This window comes from Neopsephotus bourkii, unplaced genomic scaffold (assembly GCF_033783945.1).
Source record: "Neopsephotus bourkii isolate Nb327-2 ecotype Australia unplaced genomic scaffold, CSIRO-AGI_Nbou_v1 NB_1634, whole genome shotgun sequence".
Taxonomy (NCBI): domain Eukaryota; kingdom Metazoa; phylum Chordata; class Aves; order Psittaciformes; family Psittacidae; genus Neopsephotus; species Neopsephotus bourkii.
The window spans coordinates 5188440-5216388 of record NW_026902109.1 but is presented as its reverse complement, the minus strand read 5'-3'; the positions used below and the strand labels follow the sequence as shown (position 1 = coordinate 5216388).

The window sequence follows — 27949 nt, the reverse complement described above, 5'->3', positions numbered from 1 at the left end:
TGGCAGGCCAGACTTGGACTTAAGAATTATCCTGAGTATGGAATAAAAAGTAGATGCAATTAAAAAGGGATAAATGCACTCACGTAGGATAATCAAATTAACAGATACAAGTGGAGAGTCAGTCTCTACACAACATAACAGGGAAATCCAAGCAATGTGGAGTTTCAGTGGATCACAGATTCATCAGGAATGAACACTAGTATGCTGCAGAAGGCAGTGGGAAAATGGTAAATGGAGAAGAAGTAACACTTCTGTTCTTTTTTTACAGTAAGAGGGTCTCTAAGAGAATTTCTGGAAAGATGTAAGACAATTTAGAAAGGACTGAGTGCCAACAGAATGGATTAGGTTTGGGTTTGTTTCATAAGCTTCATCTTATGCTGGAATAAGCAGTAAGGCTCTGTGAAAAATAGTGACATAGGAATTCCTGTTCAACTGCAGCCACTGGGTTATGTGGCACAAGAGCATCATATGGCATTTACACACTCATGGTTACATGGTCTGTCAACAATGATAACTTATTTAACATTATGCATATCTTATCTCAAAGGTTCCTGTTCTGTCGAAGTATCTACCTTCCGTTCCAGTGACACAGAATCTCTGGATGAACCTGCAATAATTAGCTTAATGAATTCTACAGCACTACCTTTAAAGAAACTAAAGATGTGCTAAAAATACTAAACACAGAAACAGTTCAAATGTCCAGACTCTTCCTTTGAGTTATATTGGCAGGAGGCAAACTATACTTCCCCCTTCTCCCAGGCTTTTACAGAGTGATAATGCAACTATAGATAAAAAAGTACTGAAAATGAAGGGCAATGCAATAATCTGCATGAGTAGTTAAATCATTTACACCAGTGTGGCTGTTAAATGGGAACTGGAAAGTACTGTTATTTACATCAGTTTTTTTTTCTTACATCAATGTAAGTGTGTATCAGTCTTATGATTTCTTTCTTTTCCTGCTCTGGGGCAGATTTTATTATCTAGATACTTCAATGTCGATCTCATGTTGGTGATTTTCTGATCTAGGTCATCCTTCTCTCCCCAGATCCTTGTGTTTTTGCCAGCTTTACAAAACAAAACAATATATAATTTAGAGGGCTGTGCCCTAAGAGAAACCCAGTAATTTATTCTTTTTGCTGCTCTTTCTTCCTGTATTTTGCCACCTAAGACCAAAATAGGGTAATCAAGGATTTTATCAGCACTTAGTAGACAATACAGAAGCAAATTTTTCAAACACCTTTAGAGTCTACCAGTTTCAATTCTGACACTGGTGTCCAAAACTCTCAGAATTTCACTGAAAACATGATCACTTCTTGTGGCCTCTGAAGAAAGTCTTCATGTTCTGGTTATTTCACAATACATCATGAAGACTTCATGGTATATTTGTAGTTCATCTTTGGCGCCATGCCTATTCAACAGTGATTCTCCTTCATGGGTCACTGCTGCCCTCAGGCACTGCAATGCAGAACGGTATGGCCCTGCCTCCTTTTTCACCCCCCAGCCCTTGTCAGGTGGCATGGTCCTCGCAGGCTACCAGTCTGCAAAAGCCTTTACATCCATCCTTGATAGTGTCTGTTCCTGACCTCTTCATACTTTTCCCAAAGCAGACCACTTGTGACCCTGTAAAATAAAATGTAACTGCTTTTCAACAAACAAAATGTCCTTAATTTGTGTTACTGTTTGGACAAACTATTTGATAATATTAAAACACAGAAGAGACCTTTTCTTAATGATCCACTGTGTTATTTTCCTCTCTCTGCTCTGCTTAATGAAGTAGGAGTACAGCTATTTAAACATGAAAAAGGACAAAACACTCTTGTTTCTAAGCTGACATATGCTATTCTGTCAGTTGTATAAACTTTGTCAGGAAAACCCAGGCACTGAAAACTTGGCTGCAAGGTCAAAGGTGAATACAACAGTATTTCAAACTGTCACTAGAAGTGCTAATTCTGGTCTTTAAAAAGCATATGGCTTAACACCAAGGTATTTTTTTCTTCAGAATGTAGTCCTACATAGCAGAGTGCTGCTCCATCATCCTAATCATAACACTTCTGAAACAGCGAAATCCTGAAATAGTACGAAAAAAATGTTGGTATTACCTGAATAGTTACTGAACATTATGTTACCTGTCAAAGATGCTTCCTAATTTGGAACTGCATCTTAAAATAGTATGGAAGCAAAGTGAAGCAAGGAGATGTTGAGGCAGAAGTCAAGTGGAAACAGAAATGAATGTATGTCAAGAGAGAAGCTGTACATGTAGTCTGGGAGGTGTAAGAGCAGAATCAGAAGTCTGACAGAACTAATCATAGCAACAACAAAATATGGAAAGCAAAGCAGCAAAGGGATACATTTGTACATGTCTGACTGTGATGCTTATGTATATGCATTGAATATTTATATGCGCAACAAGCAGAATTGTCTGTATAGAGATGAAACTCCAAGAATTGTGAGATCTTGTTATAGTTACATTTGTGCACACTGATAGACACTCTTTCCCCTCACCTATAAATCCCAAAGTCCAAATCTTCACAAAGACATGTGAAGCTCTCTTGCCAACCCTGAGGAAATAAGTTAAAGAAAATGTCCAATTTCTACCCAGTTGTGACCCACTGTGGGTGGTATACATATTAAAAACTAACAACAAAACATCATATAATTAAATGTATTCTTTATGTACATATATAAAAATAACAATATAGAATTATTACTGTGATCTGAAGATGAAAAGCTCTTGATAGTGCTTCACAAAGCTAGTTGTTACAAAATTATTTTATCCATGGATTTTACACTGGATGCAAAGAAAGAAAACAACGCTGAAATCCTGTAGTGATAAAAACAGAGGAAAGACAGGAAGCTGCCCTCCTGCAGTGAGTCACAACTGGGTATAAACCAGACATTTCAGTGATGTATTTCATCAAAGACTGCAAGAGAAGTTCGAATACCCAAGGGTGCTGTTCTTTGCACACAACTGCACACGGAGCTCGCGATTTTCAGCTCTGTAAATTCATGTAATAATATAAATATTTCTGTGTTTGGTAGTAGTTTATTAAAAAATAGAGATGAAATTGTAATGAGAGCAGTGGTTTGTACAATAAAGCTCACCTGAATAAACTTGATGTCGTTACTGAGCAGATGCTATCCATGAAGCAAAATTATTTGAATTTTTGTTGAGGAACTGTAGTGACAGGACAAGGGGTAATGAGTTAAAACTTAAACAGGGGAAGTTTAGGTTGGATATAAGGAAGAAGTTCTTTACTGTGAGTGTGGTGAGGCACTGGAATGGGTTGCCCAAGGAAGCTGTGAATGCTCCATCCCTGGCAGTGTTCAAGGCCAGGTTGGACAGAGCCTTAGGTGACATGTTTTAGTGTGAGGTGTCCCTGCCCATGGCAGGGGGATTGGAACTAGATGATCTTAAGGTCCTTTCCAACTCTAATTATTCTATGATTCTAAGTAATTTACAGATGTAGAAACTGGCTCCCTCAGTTAGCTATTTCATAGCTATTTCACTTTTTCCTGCATCACCAGAAATCTCTCCCCAAATCTCCCTCTGATCTCTTTATCATATCCGTACATAAACATTGTTGGTGCAATGTAAGAGAATACCACATTACAACTGAGTCTTGGTATCTAAACCAGGGATCAATTATTTGTTTCTCACCTCTTCTCCCTCTCATTACCTCTAAGATATTTCTCCATATCTTTCTGCTTCCTGATCCAGCTTTTCAAAGGACACTTCGATTTTTTTAGTTGCTAAGAAGGTCAGCAGACCTTCCCACCCATAGGCTTTAATTTGGAAGCCTATCATTTTTAATTACTGTGTTACATCTCTACAGTTACTGTTTTTACTGTTTTGTTGATAACAAGGAAAGTCTGCTATTTGACTCATCAGTCTCCCTTCTCCTATTTTCCCTGTTATGAACAGAAATTATACAGAGAACTTAACATTTCTAATACAAGACACCATCCAATAGCTGCGCAAACTGCATGCTTCAGTAATTTTAAAAATCCAACACTTTTCATGAATAGAAACTATTTGGTTGTAAGCAAATAATATTAAAATTGTACACATATAAGTTAATGCACAGCTTCCTTGCAGAGTAACCTGGATTGTGCAACAAAATGGACAATGCAAAGAGATGTGAAATCTTGCCCTTTACAAACAGGCCAGACACACACTGATACTTCTGCAGGTACGATAGCCTGTCTGCAGAAGTATTTCAGGTTTTCTCCTGCAAGAGCAGGTGTTTGGCTATGTGGGATATGTTTCAAATGTAACAGCAAAACAGCTTCCATATTTGCACTTTCTCAAAGCACAGAGGTTAATTCCAGCTGAGACAGAAAGTCAACATTATCTCTAAGGACTCCCATCGCTGAGTAGCCCCTCTGCTTCCCACTCTTGTGGAACATGTGTTGAATTTTCAACAGGAGTTATAACATGGTCTAGAAAAAGCAAGTGTTAACAGCCTGGTACCGGAAAAAGAAGCCATCAGAGGGTTACTAATGAAACAAAATATGACTGTAAGCAGTACAGTGCAAACATGTAGCAATGCCACTTAAATAAGTCAATATTGTCCTACAAAATCCTCTTGCTATGCTGTAACCTTTAAAAATAGAAGAAATATTCTTTGTTCTTCAAAGCGTATCTTTTCAGTTCTCCAATGAGAGAAAGTAAATAAATTATTCTGCAAACCTCTTTTTGCATTTGTTTTCCATTAACAAACACTTTTCCTTAAAAAAATCAAATGATAGATATATATGTAGTATGTGTATATATATGGAAATATATGTAGTGTGTATATATATAGTCTATATATATATATGTAGTGTATATATATGGAGAGATATATATACACAGACTACTTCCTTGCTGTTTCAGAACATGCCTTGTAGCAAGGCCTGTTATAGCCAGTAACTCAGTGAATCCCAAAAGGTAGAGCTTAAAACTCAAATGGCAAATTTTAATTTGGTGCTTTATGACTACCATACTATGATTTTTTGATGGTATTTATTCTCCATGTAATTGTGTCATTTAAAACAACTTTATGACAGACCTTATCTTTGATATTTTACAGCAGTGCACAGACACTCTTAGAACAGAATGCTAAAATTGCATTACTGGGAATGCAGCACAGTTTAATGCTGTTGCTGGAAATCACCTCTCTAAACCAGAATACTTGGTCTCTCTCTGGACTCTTTTATTGCAAGTGTCCCCACAACAGCATCTTCAGCTGGATTATGAGAGCCTTCTTAAACTACTGCTGAGTTTTTATCATTCAGTTGACCTGTGGTCCTAAATGGTCCCTTCAGCCTGTGCATAATCAATCTATTGCTATTCATTAACCAAACCACATGAACCCTTACTACTTTAGTGAGGTGAAAAGGACTGTCCTAAGTCACCATTTCTACATCTGCAGCATCAGTTTCAACTGGCTGTTTACAAGTACCTGCTGTGTGTAGTTTCATCAATTTTGTAGCAGGAACTGCTTGGGGAGTCTGGTGGGCCAGAATCTCTACCCTAGCTGTTTATCAACCCAGCAGGAGCTGCCTGGGAAACCTTAAGGGCGTGCTGGAGCTCCCACCAGAAAGCTCCTGCACCACTTGGCTACATCCTTCCTCATGAAGGTGGCTAGAAGTTCAGTCAGTCACTTTGTCTGTGCTTAGTCCACTGTTCCAAGTCCATCCATTGTCTCATTGATGCAAATGATTATATGGGGAGTTCCTGAACCACACTTACAATTAACTAATAATACTAGCACATTTCGTGAAACATCAAATTGTCATGGTTTTCTAACTTTTAAATTCTCTTCCACGTTTTTAGAACAAAGCAGTGATGAAGTGCATGGTAGGATCTGAACCCACATATTTTAACAATAAAATGAATGGCATATATGAAAAAACAGAAAGTACTTCTCCATCTGGCCACAAGCAGGTATGATCATCCCTGGATGTAGAAAAGAAGGTAATACAGAATAAATCAATGCAATTTTAAAACACAAGCTACTTCGGGAAAACCATTAGGAACTCTGGCAGATATGTAACTAAACACTTAAATTCAGGAGGGCTCAGCTAAAGGTTGAAGATGCCAACTACCCTCTGAACATGGACTTATAAAGACACTTTTAATCCCTAGGCAGATGACAGTAGAAACTGAGAAAGAGATAATGTTTTGAGTTTACTCTGACATATGTTATAGTTTACATAATTGGACACCACATGTATTTTATGGTGAGACAATTAGATATCTTTTGGAGTAACTGCCTCTATATGGAGACTACCTTACACACAGACATAAACACAGACACGCAGAGAGAAATGCAAAATACCTTCATATGTGAAGCAGAGCCCTGAAAGGCTTATCTACCTACAGGTCTTCAGAAGCGGATACTTTAAGGCAAAAGACAGAGACACTAATATGGATAGATGCAGGAGGAAACTGGGAGAACCAGCAAAACTGATTAGCAGTAGTAATATCATGGGCTAGAAAGGAGGCTATGCTGCAATCAGGTTTGTGCTGTGGTGTTATTTTACTCTATGCAGCTACATTCTGCAAATCTCTTTCTAATCTTCCCTCTAACATTTTTCAAATTCTTTAAGTTGATTCCCAGCACAATCGTTTTACCTCTTTCTTGCCAATACTTCCTGATGTAATATTCTTTACTGAATGGTTTATCACTCATGTAAAAGAAGATTCAAAATGAATCTTTCAGAATGCCTTTGCTACGTGTAACATCATCTCACTCATCACCAGTCATGACACATTTCCAAGTTTACATGTGCTGTCCTACTTCTGGTGTGAACATGTGCTATTAATAATCATATTTTCCAACACTTCTGCCCACAAGGTATCATTATTAGCTCTTAAAGCTACTTGAAAGACCTGCCTGTGGTGCAATTATAATTTTAACTACCCACTATGCACAACAAAGGAATCAGTCTTCTGAAAAATCCCCAGAAAAATACCAATCCTGAAGTTTGATTCAAAAACTCACACGGCCTATCAGTAACCTGCTAATATTTTTGATGAAAAAGATGCACTCGACTAAATACGTAGATATATAAAACTTCTGCAAAATTGTCTTTCAGAGTGCTCATTTAGTATTTTGCAAAGAAAATTTGCACTGATTCGCAGATATGAAAAGCGGAATTTAAGCTGAGTAAGTTTAGAACACAGTGTGGAGATGAAATAAATTTTGCAGTTAGGGAGCCATGTTTTCTGGTAGTTCAACTACTATACCTTATAATTGTATTTATCAAGCTTTCCAGTTTCATCTTCAGAAATCAATGGTGATATCTGCCTGTTGGTAACATCTGACATTTAGATAAGGGAGTCATGAAGTTGTACACTCTACATGCCCTGAATTCAACAGCAGTTATGCTATCGAACCTAGAGAGCTCCCAAAATCAGGATTATCAGGACCAAAATGCTGCAACAGTCTTGTAATGACAGGCTGTAGGTGAGTAATGGAAGACAATAAACTTCAGCTTTCAAGATTAATTCATTCAATTTGCAGTCAAATTTTAGAATTTATCAGAAAACTGTAGTCAGGTTTTTTAATAAAAGCATTTTCTGTGTGTATGAAGCAAATGGCATGACACATAATGCAATTAAAACATTTTGTAATAAAAAATAATAAATTACATATCAAAAATGTATGTTTTGTTATATAGTCACCTAGCACATCTGCTATGCCATTGTGACTGATGTTTATTAATATGGATATCTAATCATCTTGCTAGATTGCTAATGGTTTAGTAATCCATCTTATAAACACTGCGTATGTTTCTGATTATATGCTGAACCAATTACCAAAATATTTCCTAAGAATTAGTTCTTTACCTCTATTGGCCTCTGGAAAGCACCATGAACTTGAAGTTTTGATTTCAACAACAATGTACAATTCTGTCACAGCGGTACTTAAAACATGTTGAGATTATAATATATATGGTTTATGAAAGGCTTAAAAACACTTCCTTAAACATGGTAACTAGTACGAAAATTGGCTAAAATTAATAGAAACATCTTTTGAAAGAATACATTCTATGTAAGGCTGGTGACCATAAAACAGGTGACTCAGCTGGGCACAACTACTTTCAGTTTTCTTCAGGAATGAATGTCCTAAATACTACTTTCTCATGTATTAGCCCACTCTCAAAAATGTATGCTTCGCAACCTGCAACCTGTTTTTTCTTCCTCCCAGTTTGGTTCTTGCATTCAGAGGAAAGGAGTAAACTGCCCCACATCAAAATAGGATACTGATTTTCTAATTTCTTTTTCTTGTTGAACTTCAAAATCTAGGAGTACAAAGTCTCACATCTTCCTGCCAGAGTTCTACAGATCATGCACGTATTTGACATTCTGGCATTTGGCTACAGTGTTAATTAGTTGGACAATTCAGTTAATTACTGAAATACTCAGTTACAGCTGAACGTCATTGTTTTCAGATTGTGCAAACTGTGGGAATAATAATGGTTTATTAAATTAAAGATCATAGTATTTTTTTCTAATAGCCCATCTTTTTCTAATAGCCTACCCATTAACTACTGATGCCCGCTACGTCTTTGTACTCACCTTTACCTTGGACATATTCCCTTACCAACTCTTTTCCTAATTTCTAAGCCCTCATGAAGGTACAGATAAAGCTTACTTTATTACAAGTAAGTTCACAGAAGATGAACTGGACTTACTGGGCTTGAATTTCTGAATTCTCTTCCTTTTTCTGATACTACTTTAGCCCCAGTTATTTTTTTACTAGACACTGGCTCACTGGCAAGGTGCTGTTTCATGTAGCACTGACACATTAATGAGACTATAAGGCAACAGAAGCTTTTGCAAGTGTTACCTTGGACATCAGATGTGATCAGAATCCTTCAGGTACAACTCTTCAGAGTTAAAACACCACCTAGTGTCATGGTTGCTATTTGTTGCATTTGAAGGTTACAGGGCTTTGGGTTTGTTTGTGTTTTGGGTTTTTTTGAGTAAAGCTAGTCATTTTTACTTTGCTTACTTTGCCTACTTTTTACTTTGTTTTTCTTGTTTTTACTTCTTCCATATTACAGTTGCCTAATGGGCATGACGAGAAGCCATTTCAATCCAAGGTGGTTTTCACGACTGCAATAGTTACTTGACTCTTACTGAAAAAGTACCTTGCTTTAAAATGCTATGCAAGGGGGAAGCTAATTTCAAAATTTTAGAATAAAAATATATACTTTGCATAATGAGAAAAAAGCTATCATATTTTCTTCGTATTTTATAAATTTGATACTTAACCTTGTTCATGCTTTTAAAAAAAATAATGACGTAAACATATTCTCATTTATACTGTCATGACTCGGGGAGTTATTAACAGCTCTACAGCACCAAAGAAAAAGGGTCATAATGTTCCCATCCTCCTAAATCACCCACATTTTTCATGGTGGGCTCTCCTCATCACTCTTACCCACTTATGTAAACACAGTGTAACATAGGGAGGGTGTGAATGATATCTGTATTGTCAGCCTTAAACATTCAAATACCAGGAGTCAGGCTCCAAAATATCACAGAACTGGAATAAATACCATGAGACTTGAAATAATAAATCTGAAGTTCTTTGTATTTACTTTCTGGTTTCCAAGCCTTCAGGGGTCACATTTTCAGGATTTGCTCAACAGCTATGAAACTCACTTTAAAAATGCTGGAGGTAAGTTTCACCTACAATAACATATCTCAAGTGCCAAGACATGAAGTAATAGACATAGAAAGATTTCTAAAAATGTGGCGAGTCATCAACACTAACTATATGAGTCTAAAAAAAGAACATTTAAAACATGGAAGTGGCTAATACCTGTTCTGTTCATCAAACATCACTAAGAAAGCTCTCTTACAGCCACATGGTGGTGAGAGGTAAATAGTAGCATAAGAGGATGTGGTCCCTGGCTAGAATCTATCACTATGCCAAAAAGAAAAAAGAGCAAAGACGTGGGAAAAAAATTACTAACATGCGTGCTGTTTCCTAGAATGTATACACTCTGGCAGTTATGTTTGCTTACAGTGTTGCACAGAGCTGCTTAGCTCACTTTACTGTTCCCCCACCCCCCCATCTTAAGAATAAGTAATTTGCTACAGACTGGCAATAGAGAATATTCATCATTTCTGCTGCAGAATGCTGGGTGTGAAGAAGGGATTTCCTTCCCTGCAATGATGCAAAAATTCACCTGAATTCATAAGGCTGAAATGCTTGGCTGCAGAGACTGCAAACTAGAGCCAGGATTTGAGTCTTACATAGATCCTAACAGTTTTCAACTGCCTGGTGCAATCTCAGCACAATAGGCCATTCCTGGTTATATTAATTACGTACTTCAAAGGGTTTCTTAACAGCCAAGAAGTCTAGAAACTTTTCTTAGTCGACACAGTTTCTATAGGAAATTATATTCACACAATTAACACAATTCAATAGATCAAGTGGCGTCACTGTCACATTGCTATGTCAAGACAAAAGCACTGGAAAAGATGTTTGGCACAGGCTCTCTGGTTAGTAGCACTTCTGAATTTTATCAGTATAGTTGAAATTTCATAGGACTGGAAGGGGGAAGCATCCTCTGAGAGTATTTCAGTTGAATGCAACATGCCCCCAAAGTAACATCATAGGCCTGAATAAAAATGCCACTTTGTCTACTTTTAAATCACAGTCACACCATGCTTTATTCTAAGGCTTACAACTAGAGCTGCCAACAGAACTTAAATTTGAAGAGAACTTTCGGAATCAGTTACTGCCTTGGCATGCAATGCAATACACACAACAGCTTGTTCACTGAAATCCTGACCAAATTCTGAAGGTTTCTGCTCTGAGGCTTGTGCTCCCTCCCAGGCCATGAGAAGTTCTCTTTCTATATTAATAACCCTGCTTTATTGATGAGAAAAGCTGCTTAAGCAACCCATTAAACAGCCATGTTTACTTACATACTTATCTTCACATTTATAATGGTCCACTCACTGCAGGATTATGGAGCTGTGTAGCTTTTTAGCATGGCTTGTTTTAGGATTAGCTAGAAAGACAAATATTCCAAATTTTGTTAAAGTACTAGTAATATTCACTCAGTCAAACACTGACTCTGAAAAGGAAACACAAGATGTAGGCTCCACACTTACGCAAAGAGGTAAACAATGAAAGCATGGTGATTGAGACACTTGCTGAGGACTTCCCTCTACAGTATTTCCATAGTAATTCTCCTTTCCACCCACCTTTTGCTTGTTTTGCCTACTGTTAGAAGCTCAGGTGAGACCTTCTCTGAGTGGTTTGCACTTGGGAATGTGAGAAAGCAAGGAGGCAATGTGCATTCCCAATTCCAGCACTGGCTGTTCTTTAAACACCTGCCAGATGTCACATGAGGTCCACTGAGAAAGCTTTATGATTACCCTGGGGCCTCAGGGCCTGCCATATTGTAGACAAGAACTGGTTTTGGAAAGAATCTGGTGGATTACTCTGGAAATGTCCTTTGAGGAAAAAAAACAAACACATCCAAGAGTCAGTTAAAAAAGGTATAAGAAGAGAAAGTTAAGATTCTCCAAGTAACTCATTGCCTCTCTTACTAAACTAGATGAAACTGCAAGTCCCAGAAGCAAAATTATGGCTTGTGTAAAGGAAAGATGCAAAAATCCCACATGTGAAAAACAGAACACTCTTGACACTGTTGGCACACAGAAGAGCTGCAGTGACTCATCTGGATATGACCTACACATTTATAGCAACTGAATGTTTAAAAAGGCAAACAACACATTTTAGGCATAAAAGGAAAATCAGAGGAAATACAGAGTGAACACCTGCAATGAGCCTTCCAACAGCAGTAACTTCTTTGTCAGCAACTTTTTTCTGCCCTATCCTATGTTTCCCACACCATGACAGCAAACCCCTTGGTGTAACATAGCACCAAACTCTCACAGTTGCTAGGAGCAGATGTCCAGCATCTGGTGCGTGCACTGAGAACTCTTTAAGGAAATCACTTTTAGAATATTCATGTTACCGTCATCTGCTACCTCTGACTGGCCCACTTGAAAAGCAATAGAGACCAGACAGCATTAATGAAGACATTTAAGAAACAGAAATTGAATCATGCATATTCCCATACAGAAACCTTGAAATCAGAAGCACACCATCTTCAGAACACCACACATTCGTGGGGGTACGCATGTGGGACCAAGTGTGCTCACAACCCCTGTTCCCTCCTCCTATACACCTCTAGTTGTATTTTATTTTACTTCTCAGTATGTTGATGATACGTGGCCTTTCCATAAAACTAAAGATGTCCTCAGTCCCAATGTCAGCTACTTCTTTTAAGGGAATAAGTGGTGTATATGTAGGGATGATCTCAATGGTCTGTAGCAGTTTTCTTTAAAAACAGCTATTCAATAAGTTTACCATGAAGTGAAGATAGCCTGCTGAACTCAGACTCCTTCCATTAACTCTCACCCACCCAGAGTATACTGAACAGTGTTACTCCTTCCCCCTCTTATCACAGAGTGCACAGAACTAGTGAAATTGTTTGATCCACCACTTGCTGATAGTAAGGATAATTCTCAGATGACCTTAACAGCTCTGGATTGAGACAGGTATGGGAAAATACTGTGAAAGAAAAATCTTCTGTTTGCACTCTGTGATACAAATCCCTCTACATTTCTACCTTTTACTATTTCTAGAGCTCAGGTAACAGCTGTGATGCCATCTTTCAATAGTGAAATCATGATATTAGTGCTGTGTGTTGTATGCTACATTAAGGCTACATGTGCATGACATGACTATTCCCAAATACCACATCATGTTTACTCACACATCCTCCATATCCCTGGATACTGACCTCCAAGTGGTCAGCTGCCTGTTGACATTCTACAAATGAGGCTTGAAGCAGTAATAATTCCCCATAGCACATGTTCTGTGGCAGATAGAATGGCACCTACTCTAATTGTACTTCAACTTGGCTGATGAAAACAAGATCTAGTATAGGGAGGCAGCACCATGCTCTGATCAGGTATTTGTATGAACATGCCTCACTGTGATAATAGTGATTGTTGGCCATCTGGCTTACAGAAATCCAGCCCTATAAGCCAGTCCATCCAAATACAAACTTTGTCCATCATTTCTTGTTTGACATACTTTCCATCATGTTTCTACACAGAACATAGGCCATAACAAGTGAAATACCACCTTTGTACCATGAAAGCTGAAATCTGCTCTCATCTAGCATCAGGGCACTCAGGAGTTTGGGCCAGAGGCTCAGTATGAGCCTACCTCTTTCTGCTGTACAATATTATGCTTCAAAGGTGTCAAGAATACAGGATGGAGAGGCAAAACATTTGCTAACCTTTTGAACAGTACTATTACATCAGGTCTAAGGCATACTAAGACAAGCTGAATGCCACTACCACTGCCATTCAAAGGAGAAAGAATTTTAATCCCCAGTAGTACCAAAACAGCAGCCACCAAAAGCACTGAATAAAAAGTGTGTTAAAAAGTGCTGCATAGTGTCAAACAAAAGTGTAAAAACCACTGTCAGGCTGTGTGAGCTCTGAAAGGTCCTGGTTTACTTGAAAAAGAATGGAAGAGATTCCAGTCGTATTTTTAGCAGAAAACAGCAGTTCAGCACTTTTTCTGTTGTTTGCCATGCTCCTAAGGTGAGCATCTGTGAATACTTTTTCTCAGAACTATGCATATTCAAGAAAGAAAACTAAAAGTATACTAAATAAAATGAATCATACAGAAAATACAGTAAGGCTTCTTGTACCTCTGCAGCTTCTGGGACCAATTTTATTAGATGTCAACTCCATCCTAGCTTGACTTTTGGCCATACAGAGACCAAGGTTCAACTGAAATTATTTCTTGTGGATTGATCACTCAGAAAAAAGTCAGACATTTGGTAGGAGAAACAATACAGGTGAACTGATTTTATGAAGATGAAGGCCTTGTATCTCTGAAATAACTGTGGCTTCACCTGCACAGAGTGCCTATAGAAAAGTGCTGTGTTAAGCTACAGTGATGTTAAACAACTGGTCTGTAACCCAGTTTAGGAAAGAGGGGAAAATAACACTAAAGTAAGCCTGTAGTAAAGACTCTAGTCATATACTGAAAATTCCAAACATACTTCCTCTCCCTACGCTATAATGTACTTCTCATGTACCAAATGACCAAGGCCATGCACACAATTTGGAGAGCCTCAAGCTGATTTGGATATGGCTGAGTACCCCTGTAAAATCTGCTTTATACAGTGCGCTGTGCCTTCACCTCATTTACATGTTCAAGGATATGAGATATGTCCAGAACATGAAAAGCCAAAGCCTAATTTTTCTCCAATGCCTATAACTTACTGTACATATGAATGTAAAATAAGGTAATTTGCTTAAAGTAACTGGTTCTTAGATAAAAATTACAAAATCTCTTTGCTTTGGAAAACACAACTTCTGGCACCAAAATGATTTCATATTTTACATTCTGATAAAAACACCCTGAAATACAAAGTGTCGACAGAGTTTCTTCTGTGGGTGAAGAAGAGGTAATAAGATGGCAGAGAAGCCCCTGACTACAATCCTTCCTCCAAACTGCCCACTTCCCTCCTCACTAGATAAGAGCAGCAGTCCAGAAAATGACACCACTTTATTAGATTCATCTGATCTTGGTAATTGTGAGCAATCCTGTCAAGAGCATCTGCAAACTGGGGTGACCAGCACTGCAAAGCCTACACAGCATCAAAAGCACTCTACTTTAAAAAATAACATCCTACTGAATTGTCTCTCTTCTGTTTCACTATCTGCAATTACTCTTTGTCTTCTCTATTTCAACAGTTACTACTTATTTTTACATATCAGGTACTATGAAGTTTACAAACTCTACCTTGACAATTAGACTCTAGTCTTCTATTTCACAAATACCAGCCAGGTCAACAGTTCAGTAAGTGCCATAAAGCCATTTTTTTTCACCCTTGGACAATAAATAGTCAAGAGAAATACGGGTGTTCATCATACTCTGAATGTGACTGATCTCTTGTAGAAGCAAAACTTTCAGTTGAATCAGCATTAAATTCACAGGGAAAAAAAAAGGCAACTAATACTTTATGTAAAATTTCTAGTCATAATTAATTCACTGATGTGCCTACACTTCTAAGGAAGGGGCTGATAAAAGCAAAAGTTTCCTGTCTTTGTTTCTTGGAAACTCTCCAAAGGTTTAAGCTTCTAATTTCTGCTAATTAATTCAGGAGGAACCGGAACATATGGTGTTATAGAAAAAATTATATAGCATGTACAAAATATAGCAAGTAAATTCCATAAAAATAGGCCTACATTTTAAAGTGGGGAAAAAGCTGGGAGAGGTGCGCTGCCTTTTTAATTACTTCTTTATTTCTCTAGGAGACATTGCTGGGTGTTCTTACCCAACAACAGCTTGAGCAAAATAAACAGAAAAACAAGTCTTGCACCAAGCCATTAAAGGTCAAAATGTGGCTCAATTATGTGCCAGTTGGAAAACACTACAAAAATCATCATTTTCCTGAACATTATCAAAAGAACAACAAATTGTAATACGTACTGACCATGACCTCATATCCAGTTTGGACACTGCCCACTGTGTGGGCCTGAGCCACCAGAATGGACCAAGAAAAGGGACAGAGGAAAAGTGGCCCCATCAGAGTGATGGTGCTAACTGACACTGCAGGACCAACTCAAAATGTACCTATTACTTTTGGGGTGCTCAGTTTCCCCTTGTTAGGAGGGAGCTGACATCAGTTCTGCCCACCCTTGCTAAATGGTTAAGGTCTACAGACCGCAACCTGAACATCTGCAAGATTGCCCAGCACTTTCTCCTTGGTCTGTCATGCCCAAGGGAGACTGCCCTGCCACAGGCTTCCCATCTGCCCGTGAAAACTGGTCTCAAAGGACTGCCCTGCCACAGGCTTCCCATTTGCCTGTGAAAACTGGTCTCAAAGCTATTAAATTACTGCCTGAACTGTTCCTCCTTTACAATCCTTATGTCTCTGTGGGCAGAAGCTAATAGTTGGGAGTCTTTTGCTGAAGAGTTTGTGCTTTCCCAGTACGATTGCTCTGTTGATGAACAGTTTCAGAGGCTTAGAAATCTACCCTTTCCATATAGGGGAGAAAACATCAGCTAACTCCGATCCAACAGGAATTTAGTGGTGGAAAACTTCTTGCAAATTTTGTGAAATTAGCTCAGACTTTGAGAGACTGGGAAGGAACAGTGACAATAACATGCAACTAGACATTCCAAAAAGCAGAAGATGCTCATCAGCTATCACAGTAATGACTACCATGAATCTGACACTTTCGTGGACCCACTGGAGTACTTGCCAGGCACCCTGTTGCCAAAGAACGTGCAAGCTAACAGAGAAGAAATGACAACTCCAAGCTAGTCTTTGGGTTCATCTTTAAAATGCTCAGGATACGCGGACCTAAAGGCTAAGGCCTCACCTCAGTCCTGGGGCCAATTAGGGAGCAAGTCTCCATGGAAGGCATTTTGAGGACGGGAATATGAATCTTGGGTCCTCTGTGAGCGTCCAGAGATTTGGGGCTGGAGCATATTATGTATAGAGCAGAGGCTTGAAGAAATAAAGCTTCAGTCTCAAGAAATGAATGCAAAGGAGAGGTCTAATCAACATTCTTCAACTATGTGTTTATAGAAGACACTGACTTGTTCCTCAGATGCACAGTAGTAATAAAAAAAAAAAAAAGGTGCATGGGACACAAAAAATCCTGTTAGATCAAGATGTAAAATTTCTTTACTGTGGGTGGCAAAACACAGGTTGGCCAGCAGAATGCTGGAATCTCCACCTTAGGAATTTCCAAAGCTTGATTGGACAAGCCCCTGAGCAAGTTGATGTAATGTAGAAATTCATCTGCTTTGAAGAGGCTAGACTAGGTGGCCTCCAAAAGGCCTTTCTAGCCTCATTTTTAATATGAGCTAGTAGGAACAAACTGAGAAGCAATGAGATGAGACTGGACTGCTGGGCAGTAAGTGACCCCAGCAACTAACATGCCTGCCAGTGTACATTTCTCAACCTGGAATGTTTCTGTGGTATACATTAGAATAATGAGCTTCCAAAGCACAGCACTGACTCATTTTAAAAAACCTAGTAGGTGTTAAAGGAATAGGGTGGTATTATGAATGCAATGAGCTGGAGACAGAAGCAGTACTGAGTTAGAAATGTGCTAAGGGTTTTGACAGTGAAGGCAGGTGGTTTGTTTGATGCAGCGGAAGTGAGAAGCGTGTAGTAATGCTGTGGTTAAAGGAACAACAGAGATGATGCAGAAGAAATGGGAGGCTGCAAAAAATGCATGAAATTCAGACTCAGTCGAAATCTTTTGAGATGGGCAAGAGGACAGATACAGGATTTTTGCTTTCAAAAGCCTCACTTGAATAAGCTGGATTTGTATATATCTTAGAAGCTCTGTGATATTCAAGTAGAATGAGTGTTACCATCTGATTCTGTGTTACATGGTATGATTTAACTTGACACATCTCAACAATTCATCACAAATCTGAGAGAACGTGTTTCTACTTGAGGATAACAACTGCCTGAGGCTACTACATGGAGTTCTTCTGCAAGGACAGTCAGTATCCTGCAAGTATGGAAAATCTTAAATAGTATTTACACTAGTTAATGCAGTTCTGCTGCTCATTTTTATAGTAAAATTTATATGCTTCATCTACTTTGTTGTAACAAGTAAACTCTGGTGGTTCTGTTTACCAAAGTACGTATAGTAACACACATGCACTATGCACACATAACTAAGTTGAACTTCCTTTAGAAATAAATTTATTTTAAAAACAACTTCATATCATTAACTCTAATAAAAGTTGCTCTTAAGATAGAACCCTAAAGAGGGTTCACCTACTTTGCTCAAAGTAATTTTGTCTAAAATGACTGTCCTTTCTGATGACTCAGCTAGACAACACCACTGTTTGAGAAACTTTTTCAGCCTTCAGCCTTTGGGTGATTTTTGATAAAATACTTAATTTTAAAGTTGTTTGCTCTTGTATGCATCTTACGATCAAACACTGAGCAGCTATGGATTCTTGAAAGCATCCCAGACTGCTTAATAAAATAATGCTGACCTATGAATTCTCTGACATAAATAATGGAGGTAGGTAAAAGGGAAAGTTTTCTACGTATCTGAAGCAGAACTGTAGATGTAATGGCACTTAATCAGGTCTGGGGTTTTTGCAATAAAGGTACCACTATCTTTTGCAGCAGTGACAGACTGAGTTTATGACCAGAGAGGAGAGTAGGAGGTCTGGGACCAGTGAGTGATTTCCAAATAGGTGAGAGTAGCTGGTTGAAACTGACAGAAATCTGAGGGCTAAGAGAGGCCAGAAAAAGACACAGAAGTCAGTGGATATTTGGGTGCAATGGAAAAGCTGTGCAGTATTTCAGAAGCATCTGGCTGCTGAAGGGAAACTAGGAGAATCATGGGTACCTCTGAAGTGTAAATGGGCACAAGGAAAGGTAAATCAAATAGCGTGTTATGGTGAGAATCTCCATGGACAAACTTGAGTAGGAATAGAATCCCTCTTCTCTCCTCTTCCATCATCATCTTTTTGTTCCATGGTCTCCTCAAATCCCAGTAACTACAGAACTGCCATCTTGACTTCTCATCTTCTTTTTAGATACCCCCCGTCTTGATTTTCCTCAACAAAAACTAGAATACCATGGAGAACATATGAATTAAGACTGAAGACTGGCTGATACCAGGTTAGGAGACTTGCTAGACTGGGCAGCAGCCTAACCAAAAGAACTACAGAGAGAAAAGTTCAGGCTAAGCTGCAGTCGCTGGAAGTACTAGAGGTATAAGCAGAATTGCATTTAGCTTTACTGTAAGGATAAAGGGGGACAGCTTTTTTGGGATGACTTTGTTAGACTTATTTTTCTAAATCTTGTTAATTTGTTTTGCTATTTTTACTATTTTTCTAATATTAACTCTAATATTGATGCCATTTTAGAAACAAATGTCAAGTATCAAGAGCAAATATAAGACATTTTCTGAACAGCTTGCTGAAGGCTGCACTTTTAAAAAAAGGGAAAAAAAAAGTGTTCATATGGCCCCATTTGGAATCTCAACAAACCTACAAAATAGATAAAAGGCACAAAAGCCTAGTGATTCTCATTTACCATTTATACCACAGAAAACTGAAAGGGATTGTCCTGGAGACTTCAACCAGGCACTGTGAACCCTGAATCCGTGGACTGCATGCCCTCAGGACATTCTATGAAACAGCGTAGAAGAAGTTAGTTACCAGAGCTGGTCTCTCCCTTGTGTATCTTTAAAATCACCTCAGACACAGCAGCATGCTCTGCCTTGTATGTCCAAATCTCATCTGAGGGCCTGGTACTATCTTTCCTATCAGCAAACTGCTGTGAAATACTTGCGCTGAAGATATCCTGTAGTTTTCTGTTATTATAAAGGAATTTGCCTTGGAGAGCATGGCTCAAACAGTAAGGCTGTCTGCTACAACTATTCTCAACAAGTTCATGACAGACTTCCCTTTCTGCTTAAACAACCCTTTCTTGCTATTTTGTCAATATAAATTAAAAATGACAGTGTCCTGATCCTAAGCACTGCTTGAATTAGACATGAATTCCTTTATATGAGCAAAAGGAGATTTGTGTCTGTTTACTGCTAAATGCCCCCTTAATTACAAATCCACTGTGACAATGGGAAAAGAAAACAAAACTGTTCTATTTACACAAAGTGTAGGGGAAAAAAAACCACCACAACCCCAGGATTTCTCTTTTACCTTTTTAGCCAATCAGCAGAGAAATTAGAACGTCTTCACCAAAATATTATTAAAACTATTACAGTAGCTGAGGCAATTTCTTGCTATGTACCTCTACAGATGACACAGCAAAAGAACAGAACACTGACATGTGATTGACCCATGTGGTTAAATACATTTCCCCCATAAAATTAAAAGCTCCGACTCCTTTTTATACTTAGATGTTTTCAGTGAATATTCATGCTTTTGCACCAGGAAAATGTAATATGAGAGGACACAAGGAAAAAAAAAAGTTCAAATCATGTAAGCACATGTGTATGTTTATAAATACTGCCTATTTTTTCAACCATCTGTTCCTTTTGCAGGTAGTTCTGCCTGTTTCATATTCCAAGACACTGTCAGAGAACAGAGATTCCTGTACAGCAACACTGCTTTTTGATGTCAACATATACAGACACGTGTGTATCTCCCTAACCCAGTGTCATCTTCAAGGTAATTTTGTCCACACTTTTCAATGTGTTTAAAAACACAATTCATGCTAGTATTCGAGATGAACACATAAAAAAGCAGTTTTTCAAAAGCCCTGCAAGGCTTCTTTCCAATAATGATACAATTTTTAAACAGTTAGAAAGCTTGGGGAACACAGGTTTTTTTCTTATTGAGAGGAAAATGAGTATATTTTGGCACTAGATCAATAATGTATCCAAGCCTGTTTATTAGCTACTTGCTCAGTTTCTGTAAACACAGGAGTGAAAAATAGTAACTCCAGAAGTCAGATGAGAGCTTTGAATTGCTTTAAGAATTGTAACCAGCTTTTCTTAATGAAAACTCTAAGTCCTATATGCTAGTTGCACCTTAATGTAGTTGTTTGTAAGTGCTTCAGAGTTCCTTGTTCCATTAAGCTTTCTTTAATTTTAAAACTTCTTCAGATCTCTTTTATTTGGGGTGAACCAAGTGGTTCACAAGCCAAGATTTAAAACTAAAATACAGTGCACAGTACCTGCTTCCCAGATAGATCCTACTTCCCAAATTCAAAATAGTCTCCTCTTCCCTCTAAGTCTGCTTCTTCAGATGCCAGTTCTGTTCTAATCTTTCATTTAGATACCACCCATCAATACAATAAAACAATGTCACATACAATAAAGTCTAAGCAGCAAGTTAATTGACTGCTCTGTGTTTATACAGATTCTTTTCAGGAATTACGATTGCTTAAAAGCTCAATTTAAAGGAATAAAACTCCTTCACTGCTACGAAAGAAGCTCCTCCTTTAAACGATCCCACACAGCAGGATGGGTCTGTCACAGCTGCAAAAGTGGACACTCAAAACCAAAATGAACTGGGATTTTGAAACCAGTATTCATTATGTTTTGGATTGAGTTTTCAAGTCAGCAGTGGCATTTGTACAGCTGTAGCATGTCAGATGTCAGGCACCTAAGACTACAAAGTTGTAGTTATGTGCAACTAAGTGAATATCACAGTACTTAGATACATCTTCAGCACTTAAATAGATCACACACATTGCAGTGTTACACAGCAGAAAACCCTACAAATAATAGTTAAGTAATTCAAAATGGGATCTAGACAAAGCAAAATGCTCATCATGAAGTCATATATGAGGGCCAGTACAAAAAACTATGAACAAGGAATCTTTGTTTCTTGTCTTCACCCAGGAAACAGAAGCCTTTCAAAAGCTGAACCAAGAACTGAAATCCTCCTTTCACTTCTCCATAACATAACCAACCAAACACTCATCACAGTGTCAGAATCTGGGACAAGTCTGACTTCAGTGCACAGAAATGTAAACCCACATCTATTGCCACCTCTCACTAAGAAATTTTGTAATTGCTCAGATACAGCATACATTGAGTGTAAGGACTATAGAGATGATGGCTTTGTGGAAAGGAGAGAAACCTCATACTCATCTTCCTGTCCCCAAACTATCCAATGAATATCTAACAGACAAATACACATGAAGTTTTTGGAAAAGCAATTGAAATCCCTAAACGCTAGCCAAGCAAATTCCTCTTCTGCACAGGAAAGTATCCACAGGATGGTATTAAAGCATCTCCCACAATTCCTGATAATTTATAGCCTAATACTCTGGAAGGTGAAAATTAAGTTTAAACTCCCTCCAGCCACAGAAACCAGAAGTTCTGCTATCTTGAGTGAATCCCTAAGGTACCAGAAAACCAAACAAACCCTCTTCTTTACAGTTTTGCACGGCAGGCATTCAAATCAGATGCAGACAGCCACTTTTGGATAGACCCTGACCCAATAAAGTGCTCTGAAAATACCTAGCCTCTTTGAATAAATTAATAAAGCACCTCTTATGCATACTTAAAGAAAGATGGTAAGTGACAGGCAGTATAATACAGGTCAGGATTATACAGACACACAAACACACTCAGATGCCAAGATGACCTTGAAAAATTAAAGCTTTCAAAAGCACTTATTGAGATTAAATAAAAATGAATGCAAGGGAATATATTTGAAGGAAAACAGAAATCAGCTTAGGTAACAAGTGACTCAAATACAGGAATTTTACTATTTGCCTGAGTAGCTTCTGATGCAACAAGTACAAAATGTCAGAATCTTTTTATTTCTTCAGTGTTCATGTACAACTACAGGCTGGGCAAAGGCTGGATTGAGAGCAGCCCTGAGGAGAAGGACTTGAGGGTGCTGGCTGACAAAAAGCTCAATATGAGCCAGCAATGTGTGTCTTCAGCCCAGAAAGCCATCCATATCTTGGGCTGCATCCGAAGAAGTGTGGCCAGCAGGTTGAGGGAAGTGATTCTCCCTGTATACTCCACTTCTTGTGAGATCCCACCTGGAGTACTGTGTTCATCTCTGCGGCTCCAAACAAAAGAGAGGCTGAGAGAGTTGGGTGTGTTATAGAATCATAGAACAGTTAGGGTTAGAAAGGACCTTAAGATCATCTAGTTCCACCCCCCTGTCATGGAGAAAAGAAGGCTCCAGGGAGACCTCAGAGAAGCTTTCCAGTACTTAAAGGGGACCTACAAGAATTGTGGAGAGGGTCTTTTTGCAAGGGCTGTAGTGACAGGACAAAGGGGAATGGCTTTAAACTGAAAGAGGGTAGGTTTAGATTAGATATTAGGAAAAAAAAAATCATTATGAGGGTCGTGAGGCATTGGCACAGGTTGCCCAGAGAAGCTGTGGATGCCCATCCGTGGTAGTGTTCAAGGCCAAGCTGGATGGGGCTTTAAGCAACCTGGTCAGACAACAAAGCTGTCTGTTATGGGACACTTAATTCTTTAAAACTACATATAGCAGCATGATACAGTTCTGACGAAAGCAACAGTGAATAATGTGATATAAAAATGCATGTGTTTGAATGTGTACTGCCAGACAGTATACTGCTCTGTATAGTATGTTTTATGCCTGACAGCATGATATAGTACAAGTAGAACAACCAATGAGACAATACTACAAGTTTAAATCAGGATAATTTTGTTACTTTTTCCCTTGCACTGGGAGCAGAAATAAAGCGCTGAAAAATGTGCAAAACTCCCAAACAACCAAATGAATAAAAGAATGAAAAGAAAAAAAACCCACACAAATTAAGGACGAGGTGGGTATCTCCATAGAGGAGCCTTCAATCCTGGAGCAAGGGGGAACCCCGCTTCCAGGAGCCTCAGTTCTGAGCAGTGAGAGCCACTGGGGGAGCCTCAACACCTCGAAAGGTCTTGCCCAGAAGCCCACAGATTTGCTGATGCGAGCAGGGACCCAGAGGGGCCGGTGCCAGGAGGGACGGCGCTGCCCGGAGCAGGTAGAACACAGCAAAGGGGTGTGTGAGCGACCAGGAACGCTGGAGCAGGGCGTGGTGCAGCAGTTTGCCCCAGCAGTGTGAGTGGGTAGCAAACAGGATGGGGAGCGCTCGCCTCAGGGCCAGGGCCTGGTCTGGGAACTCTGCTCTGGATGCCCCAGCAGTGGCAGTATCGGAACCAGACACAGTCGGTGAGAGGGGAGGCTGCAGCGCAGACCTCTGAGTGTAACTGATGCTTCCATTTGTCTATGGAGGCAGGAGTGCATAACTGACAGGGCTGCACTCAGTGTGCCCTGGTGGAGATCCTCCTGCAGCAGGGCCTGAGCTGCGGGACACTGTCAGTAGGCTGAAAGATGTCAGGGAAGCTGAGAGGGAACTGGACTGCTTGCTCCAGGCCCAAACTGTGCAGGAGCCTCAAGTGTCCACCACAGGGCATACAGAAAAGGAGGGCATTAATCCAGGAAGCTGGGAGCTAGTAACAAATATAAAAACAACACAAAGAAAGGAGGAAGAGGAGAATTACAAGCAAAGGTCTTCCTCCAAAATCTGATTTCCCCACGTAGAACTGATTCACAGCTCTGCAGGGAGCTAACAAGGAAACACACACCGCACCAAATGAACAACCTGCTGATGCACCAGTAAAGAGGACCACTGCTGGTGCACCCAGGAAAGAGTGGAGGGTTATAGTAGCAGGTGACTCTACTTTGAAGGGCACAGAGGCACCCATGTGTCTTCCTGACCCAGTCTTGAGGGAGGTGTTGCCTACCAGGGGCTCGGATCAGGGATGTTGCTGAGAGGCTGCCTGGTCTAGGCATGTAATACTATTACATACTTCTAGTGGTTCATGTGGGTGCTAGCGATACAGATAGCAGTAGCCTGGACAACATTAAGAAGGACTCCAGAGCCCTGGGAGAGGTGGCTTGGGGTTCTGGAGCTCAGATAGTTTTTTTCATCAATCCTCCAGGTCAAAGGGAAGGAGCTTGAAAAGGCCAGGTGGATTTGGCAGGTTAATAAATGGTTAGAATGGTGGTGCCATAGTCAGGAGTTTGGTTATTTAGAACATGGGACTCATTTTGGGAGGCCAGATCTACTGGAGGATGGTGGAGCTGCTGACAAAGAAGGGGAAGAGCTTCTTTGGCGGGAGACTTGCCAGGCTGGTCAAGGTGGGTTTAAACTAGATGTGTTGGGGGAGGGGTCATTGATCCATCGCCACACTCTGGCTACAGGGATATGATATCATTGGCATCACAGAAACATGGTGGGATGGCTCCTATGATTGGAGTGTTGGAATGGAAGGTTATGAGCTGTTCAGAATAAAGACAGGCCAGGCAGACGGGGAGGGGGAGTTGCTATTTGTGTCAGTGACAGGCTGGAAAGAATGGAACTCCATCTAGGGACAGGTGATCAGTCAACAGAGATTTTGTGGGTCAGGGTCAAAGGGAGAACCGTGATAGGGGATCTGTTACAGACCGCCTGATCAGGAGGATTCGGTGGATGAAGCACTCTACAGATAGGAGCAATCTCACGATTGCATGCCCTTGTCCTCACGATGGACTTCAAACATGCTAATACCTTCTTGAGGGTATGGTATGGCCTGGTACAAGCAGTCCAGGAGGTTCCTCGGTTGTGTGGAAGACAACTTACTCTTGCAAGTAACAGAGGAGCCAACTAGGAGAGGTGCCATGCTTGACCTTGTGCTCACCAACAGCGAGGGGCTGATTGTAGGGAAGCCTTGGCTGTAGAGATAATGAGATGGTCAAGTGCAAGATCCTCAGGACAGTGAGAAAAGCATGCAGCAAGCTCACTGCACTGGGCTCCAAGACAGCAGAGTTTGGCCTCTTCGGAAGCCTGCTCAGTAAGGTTCCTAGGAAAAAGCCCTAGAGGGCAGGGGGGCTCAAGACTGCTGGTTGATATTCAAGGATCACCTGCTCCAAGCTCCGGAGCATTGGTGTCTTGACAAGAAGGAAATGGAGCAAGAAGGCCAGGAGACCTCCACTGATGGATAATGAGCTGCTGAGAAAACTTAGAGGGGAAAAAAGAAGTTTATAGAAGGTGGAAGCGAAGACAGGAAGCCTGGGAAGAATACATGGATGTTGTAACGGAAGCTGGGGACCAGATAAGGAAAGCTAAGGCCCAGTCAGAATGGAGTCTGGCAAGGGATGTGAAAGATAATGGAAAGGGCTTCTATAGGTATGTGGCAAATAAAAGACAGACTAGGGATAATGTGGGCCCTCTCCAGAAGCTATCGGGACAGCTGGCTACCCTGGATTTGGAGAAGGCTGAGGTTCTCAATGACTTCTTTGCCTCAGTCTTCACTGGCAAGTGCTCTGACCACACCGCCGAAGGCAGATGCAAGGACTGTGAGAATGAAGAACTTAGGCCCACTGTAGGAGAGGATCAGGTTTGAGATCATCTTAAGAACCTGAATGTGCACAAGTCCTTGGGACCTGATGAAATCCATCCATGGTCCTGAAGGAGTGTCCTGGGTTTAGCACTAGCAGTCATTTTTTCTCTTTCTTGGTAGCTGGTGCAGTACTGTGTTTTGACTTTCGGGCTGGGAACAAAGCTGATAAAAATGATGTTTCGGTTTGGCCAAGGACTTTGTGAACCTCATGCTCTGCCAGGGAGGAGGGGAAGCCGGGAGATAGCAGAGACAGGACACCTGACCCAAACTGACCAAAGAAGTATTCTATACCACAGCACGTCATGCCCAGGATGTAACTGGGAGGGACCCAGAAGGGCTAGGTGGACTGCAGGGTTGGAGGAGGTATCGGTCGGTGCTTGATCGGTCTGGGGGGGCAAGTTATCGGTCGCCTGGTGATGGGGTGGTGTATTCTCTTCCCTTGTTATTTCCTTTATCATTACTATTATTGGTGGTAGCAGTAGTGATTTGTGTTATACCTTAGTTACTAAACTGTTCTTATCTCAACCCATGGGAGTTGCATTCTTTTTGATTCTCCTCTCCGTCCCTCCGAGAATAGGGGGGGGGGGCAAGAAGGCGGGGGGAGTGAGTGAACAAGTTTTCTGGTTGGGGTTAAACCACGACAAGGAGCTGGCGAATGAAGCTGCTAAGCCATTGCACATCATATTAGGAAAATTGTGGCAGTCAGGTGGAATACTCTACTAGTGGAAAAAGGGAAATATAACCCCCATTGTCAAGAAGGGGAAAATGGATGACCTGGGGAATTACAGGCCAGTCAGTCTCACCTCAGTGCCTGGAAAAATCTTTGAGCAGATTCTCCTGGAAAGCATGTTAAGGCACATGAAAAACAATGAGGTGGTTGGTGACAGCCAACATGGCTTCACTAAGGGGAAATCTATCTGACCAATTTGGTGGCCTTCTATGATAGGGATACAGAACTGATGGACAGGGGTAAAGCAGTTAATGTCATCTACCTGGGCTTGTGCAAAGTGTTCAATGCTGTCCCACACAACATAATTGTTTCTAAACTGGAGACATCAATTTGATGGATGGATTACTTGGTGGATAAAGAAATGACTAGATGTCCACATGCAAAGAGTTGTGGTCAATGCCTCAATGTCCAACTAAAGACCAATAAAAAGTGGTGTCCCTCAGGGGTCGGTGTTGGGACTGATGTTGTTCAACATCTTTGTCAGCGATATGGACAGTGGGATTGAGTGCACCCTCAGCAAGTTTGCCGATGACTCCAAGCTGTATGGTTCGGTTGATATGCTGGAGGGAAGGAATGCCATCCAGAGGGAAATTGACATGCTTGTGAGGTGGGCCAATGCCAACCTCATGAAGTTTAACCATGCCAAGTGCAAGGTCCTACACCTGGGTCGGAGCAATCCCAGACACAGCTACAGGTTGGGCAGAGAAGAGATCCAGAGCAGCCCTGCGAAGAAGGACTCGGGGGTATTGGTTGATGAGAAACTGAACATGAGCCAGCAGCGTGCGCTCACAGCCCAGAAGGCCAACTTTATCCTAGGCTGTATCAAAAGCAGCATGACCAGCAGGTCAAAGGAGGTGATCCTGCCCCTTTATTCTGCTCTTGTGAGACCTCACTTAGAGTACTGTGTGCAGTTCTGCATCCTCAACGTAAGAAGGACGTGGAGCTGTTGGAACAAGTCCAGAGGAGGACCACAAGTATGATAAGGGAGGTTGAGCACCACCTGTATTAAGATAGGCTGAGAAAGCTGAGGCTGTTCAGCCTGGAGAAGACTGCATGGAGACCTCATAGCAGACTTCCAGTATCTGAAGGGGGCCTAGAAGGATGGTGGGGAAGGACTCCTCATTAGTGACTGTAGTGACAGGACGAGGGGTAATGGGTCCAAACTGAAACAGGGGATGTTTAGGTTAGATATAAGGAAAAAGTTCTTTACTTTGAGAGTGGTGAGGCACTGGAAGGTGTTGCCCAAAGAAACTGTAAATACACCATGCCTGTAAATACTCCATGCC

The 27949-nt window shown here is 40.4% G+C and overlaps 1 protein-coding gene across 4 annotated transcripts in view; it reads right to left on the bottom strand.

Annotated features, from left to right (window-relative positions):
• CTNNA3 (catenin alpha 3) overlaps positions 1 to 27949 on the bottom strand; it is a 739429-nt gene that overhangs the window by 254002 nt on the left and 457478 nt on the right. The gene's annotated exons all lie outside the window — the stretch shown is intronic.